Raw genomic sequence first — 12,842 nt, 5'->3', positions numbered from 1 at the left:
CCATGAAAATAAACGGTTGCATTCGCATGCCAGGTAACACAAGGGCCATGTGCTGAAAAAGGAGGGGGCAGATGGAGGAGGTGGAGGTCAGACAGGTGAGGAGCAGGAGCAGGAGCAGGAGCAGGAGCAGGAGCAGGAGCAGGAGCAGGAGCAGGAGCAGGAGCAGGAGCAGGAGCAGGAGCAGGAGCAGGAGCAGGAGCAGGAGCAGGAGTAGGAGCAGGAGCAGGAGCAGGAGCAGGAGCAGGAGTAGGAGCAGGAGCAGGAGTAGGAGCAGGAGCAGGGGTGTTTGTAGGTTTCAGGACATTAGGGGGTTAGCTCTGGCCTCTGTAGGGAAAAAACTGCCAACATTTTTTTAAAGAAAACATGCCTCATGAGTTTGGAAGGCATGTTTTCTTAAAATACATAAATAAATATATATATACTGTATCAATATGGTGATTATATATATAAATAACTGAATTTTTCAAAAATGTTTTAAGCTTATTTTTTGGGCTTTTTTGCCTTTATTTATTTGATAGGACGGATGCCTGCTCAACCAGATGAGCTACTGAGTGCACCTTGGCATTTTTTTTTTAAAATTTGTGGAGCTTTTTTTCTTTAAAAAATTGTATTTAATGTTTTTATTTCCTTTTTTTTTGCAATTTTCTTTTTCTTCCTTTTTTTGCATTTCTTTTCTAAAAAAATGCGTTGATTTTTTAAAAAAATTTTTGGTGATTTTTAAAGTTTTCCTTTAACCCTTTGAAACCTGGATCAACATCAAATTTCTTGTACACATATATAAACCTTTATACTCAGAGCAAATTGGTTTGAATTCTTTGGAAAACATGGACAAAAAATGTTCTTCAATTTGCAAGAAATTCGTAAAAATAAGAAAATTACCTTTTAAGCTAGAGGAGAATTTCCAGAAAACAGCGTTAATAATAGTAATAACAATAAATTTTATTAATAAAGTGCTTTTAAAGGAACTCAAAGACACTGTACAAAGTAAAAAGCAGGACAGACATAATAACATAACTCACGAATTCACAGCAAACAAAACAACGACATACAAAACCCCCCACTGAACAATCACACATTAAAAGCCTGTTTAAGAGTTTATTTTTTATTATTATAATTATTGTTATTCTATATGTGTTATATTATTAATATCTAATAGCTTTTTGTCTTGATTGTTTCTTGGTTGTTTTTTTGTGCAAATTTTCTTGTGCTTTTTAATAATATCTTGCTTTTTGTTTTATTTCTTCCTAAGTTGTTCATTGCCTTATCCCCAATTTATTTATTTATTTTTTAAAGAAATCAAGATAATTTGCTCAGGTTTCAAAGGGTTAAATGACAAGCTCAGCATTCATCACTAAGGCAAAAAGTAGCTGCGTGCTTCATTAGATCCGCCCTCACTTTTCCTCTGTGAAAACACAGAAACACCTGCACACACGCCGCCATTTCTCATCATCATGTTACCGAGCGCCGCCCGCCTGCAGCCGTTTCCACCTCCACACATTTCCACCGTGCGTCAAAGGAAAGGGGGGCTGTGGAAGGTGATAGGCTACAATCATCACCACCACCACCATCATCATAAAATACACACACACAGGGACATGTTTACACACACACACAGTTTATCAGGAGCCAGAGTGGGGTTTTTCTTTTCCCCCGGGCTGGAAGGCTCCGGGGAGGAGGAGGGCCGAAAGTCAACATTTCCAGGGTGAAGCTAAATGACGGAGCTGCAGCCGCTCAAACCACAGGCACGTTAAGCAAACACCTGTGGCTCAGGTGGAAAAGCAAGGCCTCTCCGGCCGAGAGAAGGAGCTCTTTCTCTCAGGATCAAGCCTCTCAGCGTATGGCCACTTGACACTACGGGAGCTTAAGAGTGAAAGCTGTAATTTTTATTGCAGAACGTGGGGACGGACTTTCAACCTTCTGCTGTCTAAACAAAAAATACATTAGGTGCAACAATCAACTGCAACACACTCTTTTATATTAAAAGGAGAGTTCAACCAAAAAATGAAAATTAAGTCATTATCAGACAAAGTTTCATACTTTACGTAGGCTACAAAACACTGCTGGAGGTTCACCGGAAAAAGGCATTCATCTCTGAAACAATTAAAACAAATGGTGACCAGGACTCAAATGTACATAATACAACTTCGAAATGTCTCCATACTGCTTATCTGTAGTAATCCAAGTGTCCTGAAGCCCTGATGAGCCAAGTTGTTTTGAAAAAAACATCACTGGCGTATTGTTTTAGCCTTTTTATCAAAGAAAATTAGTGTGGGGTTTGGACTGAACGCAGCAGACCGCAAGAGGATCCCAACCAACAGCATACGGCGAGCAGCCAGTCAGACCAGAGGGGAGAAACAAAACCAAAAGAGGACAAAGAGAGGGAGGAGAGCCGGCATCAGGGCGAGGCTGACCCGACTTGGACCAAGAGCTGTTCCTCTTCCAAGCCTTCATCTGGCCAATGTCCGCTCGCAGGAGAATAAAGTGGATGAGATGTGACTGAGACTCACTCAGCAACAGGACATCAGAGACTGCTCTGTGCACGTCTTCACAGAGACATGGTTAACCCATGGTTTTTAAATGTATTGTTTTCTTTTATGTTTTTTTTTTTAAAAGCGTATTTTTTTTTTTACCTTTGGCGATTTTTTTCTCTAAAATTTTTGATGATTTTTTTAAAGTTTGGGCTTTTTTTTCCTTTTTGGTGATTTTTACATAACTATTCCTTTTTCTATTCCTTTAAAACCTGGATCATCAGAAGATTTCTTGTACATGTATTTAATTATTTTGACAGTGAAGCAATTCACTCAAGAAAGGCTTGTAGTTGTGATTTTATTCACACATTTCCTCAGAATTTTTCAGTCTTTTTATCTTTCTTTGCATCACATGTGCTTTTTGACTTTAGAACTTCCTAAAATATCTTAAAATAAACCTTGAAAATATCTTTGCGAATATGACCGCTGCTGTCAGTTGAAAGTTTTGGAAATGTCAGCGACCAAATAAACTCCCTCTGACACGCAACAACAACAACGTAGACATATTCCAGGAAACAAGTCAGTCACAATGTATATACAATAACCAACGTATTCCTTCATAACAACAACTAAATACTGTGACGTGAGTGCGGTCTGTCTGATTGTACGTTTGTTTCTCCCTCCGTGTTTTAGCTCGAACTCCCTTTTTCCAGCGCTGCCTGAGAAAAGTCACCATGTTCCACGCTCGCTGCAAAGGTCACCACGAAAGGTTTACAGTTCACCCAGCGTGTCCAAACTTGTCACAGTTTCCATGTTTGAGGCACCAGTTTGCTGCTCTCTCTCGCTCTGTGTCTCTCTGTCGTGTCAGAGGAGCTTTGGCCCTGAACTGGAGTTAACTCGTTCTCTACCTCCTCCTCGTCCACCCCGGGGAGCACTCTCTGTGAGCGATGAAGAAACTAATAAACAGACTCTCGCAGTGATCCGTGTCACATTGTTTGGCCCACCTGCAACCTGTAAACTCCTCACCGCGGACTGGATGTTCTCAATTTGTTCCACCAGGAGGCCCTGGCTTATATTAGCCTAAAGGGGGCACTGGAAGAGCATCTGGTCCGAGCAGCGCGCAGTAAATACAGCAGCACGCTCGCTGGCTCTGGGTTCAGTTTCAAGTCAATTACTGAGTTCCAGAAAACCACAAGACGGGGAGCAGAACTTCTGTCAGAGAACGGGGCAGATCGGGGCACAATGGAGGTTTTAAGAGCTCGGACGTTTCAAGTGCTCGAGTGAAAATCTAAAGGAGCCGTTTCCAAGAAGTGGGGGGCTCTGTTCATGTTAAATAACCGGTGAGAAACTGTGATAAGAACAGAAATAAACAGTAAAAACGTCATGTGTTGCTCGGAGAGCTCTCTGTATGTGTTCAAGTAAAACTACCAATACATGAACGTAAAAATACTCCATTACTAATTATCTGATTCTATATGACTTTATTAGATAGCTACTATTGATGCATCAAAATTAGAGCAGCATGCTACTGTTGTAGCTCCAGGTGTAGCTGATCTGAACCGTTCCGGTATGTAAGATTTAGAGGAATATATCAGCAGAGAAGGAATATAATTTGCAGTAAGTATAAAATCACCTGAAAATATGAATGGTTATTAAGAGTTTTTTGTCACTTGGGTTGTTTTCTAAACATAAGTAATGTTGTTTAGATTAGCTGTTTACATCTACATAGGCACGGGGTCCTTGTATATGTTGATCATCATGTTGTCCCGCCATGTTTCTACAGTAGCCCAGAATGGACAAGCCAACATATTCTCATCCCAAGTCGTCACATGTTGCCGCCTTGTCAGACTTCCGCGTCTACATATTACGCTCCAGGAATTGCGGAACTGTGTCTGCTGCTGACATTGTGTTATGTTACACGGTTATGTTTAGACAACAAAAGCACATGGCAACCAACGCTGGGACGTCAGCGAAAGCACATTCTGAGGATTAGGCAGAGGAGGCACATGGTAAAGTGAAGAAAAAAACTTCACATTCAGCCAAGAAGTGAACGCCAACCTCCTGCATCAAAGTCACCGCTCCTGTCACCTGCCCGACGGGGACCATCATGCTCCTGATATCACGTCATTTCTGGCAGCGTGTGATAAAACTGCGAACATTTCTGTGCAGTCGCATTCTCAGTTAATGACATCCAGTGACGTATCATACAGACATGAAATGTTGCTTTTGGTGTCAGGATCTGACGTCGAAAGCACTGCAAAAGCAGCAGTATGTGACAACTTCAGAATGAGATGAGCTGGCTGGTGGTTTAAGATACGATGCGATACGATACGATACGATACGATACGATACGATACGATACGATACGATACGATACGATACGGTACGATACAATACGATAGGATAAGAATTAGCATGCAGTACCCTCCCGTGTCCGTACACCCCAAGAATATTTGGGGGGGCGGGGCATATATATGCACCCTCCCGAGGTATCCTCCAGTGACATGCATCGTGAATAGGCAAGTTTAATTATACAAAAACGCTCATGACGCAACTGGGATGCTGCCGGAGACACGTACATGAATGCAAGGTTTAACAGCAAGTATATCTTCAGTCTAACTTGTGCATTTGATACAGTGATGACCAGCAGGTAACAACCACCAATTTATCTTCTCAAACTCTCAATAATACAGCAAAACAGGGCACTAAAATATGTTTCTGCAAACGTTTCAGGAGAGAAATAAGCAGTGCAGGGGCATAACTTTGGTGTATTTTCAATGTACACTTCCTAGTTTTATCGTTTGATCAGAGTTTGGTCCACTCTTGTACTCTTTGTGTCCGTGATACAAAACTGGTTGAGAAATTGGCAAAGTATCCCTTTAAAAATCTAACAGTAAACTTCAATATAACTTGCAGATTTGTAAAACATTTTCCTGCAATTTCTTGTTTATGTGATGAATTTAACCACCTGGCAACGCACACGGTCACGCAATACTGTTCACACACAAACCAATCCCATCTCCTCCTGATTTGATCAAAGCAATGTTTAACGGTGTGACACCTGGTGAACGCACACAGGATTACACAAACACACACACATACATGCATGTACACAGTCTTAACTGAGAGCAGATGAGGCGGAGCTGAAGTCAGGAGGGGGGAGAGAAACAAGCAGGGACAATTATTCGGGTCCTAAAGGGACAATTCACCCAAACAAGCTGTAAACGAGCTGTAAACAAAGAAATCTGTTGGAAGTTTTCTTCTTTCAGCTGCTGATCCAAAACCTCCTGAAGGCGGATACAACCATGCCAGGACGGACAGACAGGAAACAAATGAAAAGCTTTATTTGACACACTATTTATTTTGTAAAAAACTGTCTGAGGTTTTTCTTTTATTTCACAATATCAAAGATTAGTAAAAGTCACAGTGTATCTGTTTGGGTCCGTGCGTCTTGGATAATGGAGGTTTTGAGAGCATTGGCAGTAAAGTTGAAGCGTACAGCCACACGTGTCTGAGGTTTTCACAAAGCTCGTCATTTATTACAAACGACACATCAGCCTCACGAAGCCCAGTGACATGCACACCAGTTTATCCTCTTACTCCAAATATTAAAATATTAACAGCATATCCTATTTAAATCTGTAAAATCAGGCTGTTTTCTGACTTTTGCATTCCATGATTAAGTCATGTGGGATATGTCGGCATTATTTGGGCTTTAGGAGCATTATTTGGACATACGTACAGCCAATTTGGAATATGCATCTAAACGAATGGTTTTTACTGCAGTTTGCGACACATGGCCTCTCATCTGTTTACAGTCCACTCTGTGTGTTGTCATGGATACATTGTACACAAACCAACTCACCAACAGTTTGCAAAGTAGTTGGGTAGAGACGCATGCAAAAGAAAATCCCACATTTCAGGTCGGAAGGAGACACACACCTGCTTTTAAACTTTATGAAGGACTTGAATATAAGATAAGTTTAGATATGAGCAATTATCACAGGAGAGACCTTTTCAAGAAGTCAAAGCGAGGAAAAAGAGTCCAGAACGGTGTTAAAAAAAGTCTGTCATGATGCAATGATATTTTGGTTATAATTATCCATCCATCCATCCATCCATTTTCTTCCGCTTATCCGGGGTCGGGTCGCGGGGGCAGGGCCTAAGCAGGGAAGCCCAGACTTCCCTCTCCCCGGCCACTTTGTCCATCTCTTTCCGGGGGATCCAGAGGCGTTCCCAGGCCAGCTGAGAGACATAGTCTCTCCAGCTGTCCTGGGTCTACCCCGGGGCCTCCTATCGGTGGGACGTGTCATGAACACCTCACCAGGGAGGCGTCCTGGAGGCATCCTAATTAGATGCCCGAGCCACCTCATCTGGCTCTTCTCAACGCGGAGGAGCAGCGGCTCTACTCCGAGCTCCTCCCGGATGACCGAGCTTCTCACAGCTCATTTCGGCCGCTTGTACCTGCGATGTTGTTCTTTCGGTCACTACCCAAAGCTCGTGACCATAGGTGAGGGTAGGAACGAAGATCGACCGGTAAATCGAGAGCTTTGCCTTTCGGCTCAGCTCCCTCTGCAGAGTCCACATTACTGCAGACGCTGCACCGATCCGCCTGCCGACCTCCCGCTCCATCCTTCCCTCACTCGTGAACAAGACCCCGAGGTACTTAAACTCCTCCACTTGGGGCAGGACCTTTTTCCGGCTGAGAACCATGGCTTCGGATTTTGAGGTGCTGATTTTCATACCGGCCGTTTCACACTCGGCTGCGAACACATCCAGTGAGAGCTGAAGGTCGCGGCTTGATGAAGCCAACAGGACCACATCATCTGCAAAAAGCAGAGACCCAATCCTGAGATCACAAAACCGGACCCCCTCAACACCCTGGCTGCGCCTAGAAATTCTGTCCATAAAAGTTATGAACAGAATCGGTGACAAACGGCAGCCCTGGCGGAGTCCAACCCTCACTGGAAACGAGTTCGACTTACTGCCGGCCATGCGGACTGAGCTCTGGCAGTGGTCATACAGGGAAAGGACGGCCCGTATCAGGGGGTCTGAAACCCCGTATTCCCGGAGAACCCCCCACAAGACTCCCCGAGGGACACGGTTGAATGCCTTCTCCAAGTCCACAAAGCACATGTGGACTGGTTGGGCAAACCGACATGCACTCTCAAGGATCCTGCCGAGGGTCCAGAGTTGGTCCACAGTTCCACGACCGGGGCAAAAACCGCATTGCTCCTCCTGAATCCGAGGTTCGACTGTCCGGCGGACCCTCCTCTCCAGTACCCCTGAATATACTTTACCAGGGAGGCTGAGGAGTGTGATCCCCCTATAGTTGGAACACACCCTCGGGTCTGGAGGGTTATGATTATTAATTCAATTATTGATCACAATTCCAAATTGATAGTTTCGTATTTTATGAGACTGATTTTTTGACGTGCTATTATTCATTCCTTAACAGGAACAGTGTATTTCACTGCATTTCCAGCTTTGTTTGTGGCGCTAAGTTTTCAGCGTTGTTGGTGCAACCACATGTAGGTAATTTTTAGTGACTTGTTTTTACATTTGTAGCTGCATTTGTACACCAAGCATGGTTTTATGAGCGAAAAAATCATAACCTAGTGGTTTTCTGCCCAAACTTAAGCACTTTAACTACAGCATTGTTAGAAACACAAAATGAGCATATCTGCTACACACAAATGTAGTGTATCCATGGTTTGCAGAAACGTACAATGCCAACATTTCTCCTGATGATTGGGCTGAAATTCAAACACATTAACGCCAGCTCAACACAGCTATTTTTGTAACTTTATAGTGGAACCATTTCAATTGTGGACAATATTGGCCCACCAACACGTCTGTCCAGCCAAACCATGAATATTCTATATTTCCTGCCATCTAAACAAACTTTTTTCCCCCTATGGTGTGATGTTTTATAAATACAGCAGCAGATTTCCACTGAGTCTCAGCGACAACAGGACGTGTCTCCAGGCATTGGCTCAGGGTGATGGAAGGAGGGCGGCTAGTAACAAATTGACTCTTTATTTTATTGGTCTAACCTCACGGCAGACGCTGTCTCGCTGTGCGGTTTTAGCAGCGTCACTCACCCCTGTCTGTCTAAATATCAGCAGTGCAGCCTACACACCCGTCTCCCTCACTAGGTTATTATTGTCGTTGCATGGCAAAGTGCGGGGGCGGACAGGAGAGCAGCACATTGACACAAAGGCTGCAGAAAACCTGGATGTTAACCATTTATCGCTCAGTAATGACACAGAATAAGGCAAAACTAATATTTATACAGAGTCAAAATTATGAGGAGGATGAGGATGTGTTTGTCACAGATTATAGTTTTAATTACACAAAGATTTCTTGGAAGACTAATTAAATGAATTTTTTGTTTTAGGGTAATTTTCTGCAACAATATTGGAATAAATAACAAAACAAGAAATTATGATGACTAAACTCAAACATTAATGCCAAATTGAAGCATTTATGTCAAAGTGTTCTTGAGATATCACGCTCATAGGAATGAGGCAGACGAGGTCGCACTGACCTTAAACTTTAACCTATGACCACCAAAATCTAACCAGTTCGTCCTTCAGTCCAACTGGACAGTCATGCTTTTCAAAATTAAACTGAAAAGCATCCTGAGCATTGAGTTTGCATTTTTCTTTCTTCAACCAAAAAATAATTGGCGAGCCAGCCAGGAGAAGACAGAAAAGACAAAGCAAGCTGTCCCTCTGGTGTGGGTTGACTGCGTCGTCTTTTTTATCTCTAACTGCTCTGTTCTGCCGTCACACAGACCTTCAGTGGTGATATCTTCAGTTCATCAGCAGAGCCAATTATTGGAATCATCTTCTCAGTGAAAGTGTGTGTGAAGGTGTGTATGTGTGTGTTAGTATCAGCATCAGAGAACGACAGTTTTCCTCTGTCCCAGTCCAGATTCACTCTGATGCTCTGAAACTTGTCCTGCACTACGAGATCAGTGAGTGGATCTGGTCGTGACTGTGTACAGTATTTACCTTCATAGAACCACACTCTCCATAATCCAGACTGTATGCGTCCCTTCCTCTGGACAGACTCTGCTAACACACCCAGAAACCAGCCTGCTCTGTCTCCAACCTGGACATCCCAGCTGTGAGTCCCTGAGTTAAAGCCCTCAGAGCCCAGGACAGACCAGTGGTCATCAAATCTCTCTGGATTATCAGGAAACTGCTGCTGTCTCCATCTTCGTCTCACGCTGGTCAGATCTTCAGACAGGATGTAGTTTGGATGAACAGTGTTTGGGTCCAGAATCAGAGGACTGTAGGAGACCATGTCCTTCATCTTGTTCCAGATGTTGAAGGTGAGGTTGCCCAGGTGCCGAGGTGGCCTCGTCTATCAGAGCTCCTGAGAGCAGCTGTGGATCCTCCAGCAGGGGGCGCTGCTGGACTCTGTCCACCGCAGCCTTGTATCTCTGCAGGAAGGAGACGTCTTCGGCTCTCAGCTCGTCCTCTGCGTCTCTGACCGTGTCTGAAAGAGCTGCTATCTCTCTGCTCAGAGCCTCCAGCTCCTCCTTCATCCTCTGACTCTTCTGCTCCTCTTCCTCCCTCAGTGCAGCCATCCTGGCCCCCTCTTCCTCCTCCAGAAACTGGTGAAGCTTCTTAAACTGCTCCTTAATCTGCGTCTCTGTGCGTCGGGCCTGGACCTTCATGTGAGCTGCTGTTTGTTCAGACTTCACTTTAACTCGTTTAAAAACCTTTAACTTCTCCTTTAAGGGCTCCAGAGTCTCCTGAAGTTTCTTCTTGTGTTGTCGTGCAGCTTCATCGACGGGTCTGAATCTGTGGTCGCTGTGTTTTTCTGAATCTCTGCAGACGACACACACCGGCTGCTGATGGTCCAGACAGAAGAGTTTTGAGTTTCTCAGAGTGCAGACTGCAGAGAGCCTCTGAAGCTCTCTGATCTCTCTCCTGTAAGAAGGACTCACACAGCTGCTTTAACACCAGATTACAAGGTGGTTCAGACTTTGAAGATCTTCTCTTACAAACTGGACACTCCTGTGCTGGTTTCTGTGTCCACCAGCTCTTCAGACAGTCTTTACAGAAGCTGTGACTGCATCCACCACTGCAATTATCTGCATATTAAGTCTGTGCAGTATTTGGGCTCAGCCACAAATCAGAGGGCTGAGAGAAAAACACCAGTACGCGGTGTTAATGCAGCAGAGAGATGTGTTAGGCGGTGGCGTATTTTACAATTAAAGCAAACATAAAGCTGTTACTGAGCCTGGTCTGCGCCGCAGCTACTTGGCCAGTCGCCGTTACTCACATCCTTTAGCTGTTTAGTTGAATTGACGGGATCAGGTTGATTTTATGTGTGATCCACGACAGCCTCGTATTATCCAATCACTTCAGTTCATCCATCAAGCCCCCATACTGAGCGCAGCGGTGAAAGACGCACATCGAGAGAGCGGGAAAGAAAGCTGAGAGAGACAGAGAGAGAAAGAGAAACACTGCACCAGAACACCGGCTCTCGTTACAAACCACCAGAGACCCTCCTCGACTGCCAAAAATCTCCAAATTTGAACCCAAGCTTTCTGGCTGCTAATTATTCCTCGAGCATGGTCTGAACTGAATTTATGACACTAAGCTGGCGCTCTCCTCATGGCATCATAAATTAAACTGGCAAAGAGTTTTAGAATCAAAACCAAGGCCCCCTGTCCTCCAACGAAAGGAAAATTAAAAAGTCATGAATGTAAATATGGATGTTCGCAGAGCAGACTCTGTGACCCGTCTCCCCATTTCTAAGCAGCCACTTTATTTTTTTTGTATGTTCTGAGTAATTTTGTTTTCTGAGGCTGAGCAGACGAAACCTTAAGTTTCGGAATATCTTCCCAAGAGAAATGTTGGCGTTGTATGTTTCTGCAAACCATGAATATAACCATTTGAGGGTTTCATCATAGCAGCAATTTTAATGCGATATACAATAGTATAAATGAGCTTACTTTGTCATGGAGGTGGAATAGAGTGTGTAATAGAAGTCGAAAGATTATCAGCCTGGCCGATTATTTGGGCTGATATTTGGCATTTTGCCAGTTATCTGTAGCTGCGTTTTATTTCAATGACTGCTGATAAAATTGATTTATTAAAAAGTGCACAGAAAGTGTCAGCATGGGAGGGATTTTTACTTTGTATAATCTTAGGGAGCAATTTTTATGTCTTCATTTTTCTGTTTAAATTTTCACCTGACTTTATAAAACAAAGTTGCTGGGAACTTGCTGTATATGATGTTGAAAGTTTCACTTTCAATGAAACATTTGTTGAAGACTTTTAAACAAAGTTTGGTGTTTGAGTTTGTTAAATTCCAAATTTTAAATATTGACGTAAAGATTTTCATTTTTAGGGTAAATGCATATCGGTTCCAGATATCAGTTATCCGTCTCATTAACTACTCATAGCCGCTATCGGCCCTGAAAAAGCGATATTGGCCGATCCCTCGTGTGTAACACCGTAATACAAATCTGCAGATTTTAATGTTATAATCCCACAATTGTAATAGCAACTGCCCACTACAAACATAATATGACATTTCCTGCAAATGTCCAGAAGAGAAATCTATGTGATGTCCAAAACAGACATCTATAGTACGTCCAGACTGGATGTAGTATAGATGTGCGTTTGCTGACATCACAGTAGTGCTTCCCGGGGTGTAAACAGCTGACGCAGACAGATACCTAAAAAGTCATAAGTAGACGCAGAAGTTCACCGACAGAGCGGCACCATGTGACCAGTTGGGATGAGAACTTGCTGGTATTTGGCAGCTTCAGAACGAACTGAATCAGCTTCAGGTTTTAACTCCAGAACATAAACTCCCCCTCGTTACTAAACCCCCCAAGTTTCCAAAAAGGACATAACATCAGTGGGCTAAATGGTCACTACAGCCCTGATAACCTGACAGGTTCTCATCCCAACTCGTCACATGTTGCCGCTCTGTCAGTGAACGTCTGCGTCTACTTATGACATCTGAGGTATCCTTGTGCGTTAACCGTTTACACTCCAGGATGCTGTTACCATGATGTCAACAAATGCACATGGTGGGATGATGTGCACGGTCCTTTATGTTTACACAACAGCAGATGGCGACCAACGCTGACGGTCATGATGACTGGGATTAGGCAACAAAGTGACGGATGGTTAGGTTTAGGCAAAACAGACACATGAAAAATCCAGTCTCCTGCATGAAAGCCGTTTGGTTGTGGGACCTGTCCAAATGCGTCTTCATCTGATGCCGGATTCTGGTTGAACGTGGAAGGTACGTTTTGCCGTCAGGCTCGTACGCTGAAAGCGCTGACTGAGAGAACGTATTTGAAGAGTTTGGAGTGAGAACAGGCTGGATAACCAT

At 43.6% G+C, this 12,842-nt stretch overlaps 1 pseudogene; it reads right to left on the bottom strand.

The window, feature by feature from the left end:
- Positions 1 to 9,239: 9,239 nt before the first annotated feature.
- Positions 9,240 to 12,842, bottom strand: LOC121948930 (annotated as a pseudogene).

This window comes from Plectropomus leopardus, chromosome 2 (assembly GCF_008729295.1).
Source record: "Plectropomus leopardus isolate mb chromosome 2, YSFRI_Pleo_2.0, whole genome shotgun sequence".
Classification (NCBI taxonomy): domain Eukaryota; kingdom Metazoa; phylum Chordata; class Actinopteri; order Perciformes; family Serranidae; genus Plectropomus; species Plectropomus leopardus.
This window is presented reverse-complemented; position numbering and strand designations above follow the sequence as displayed.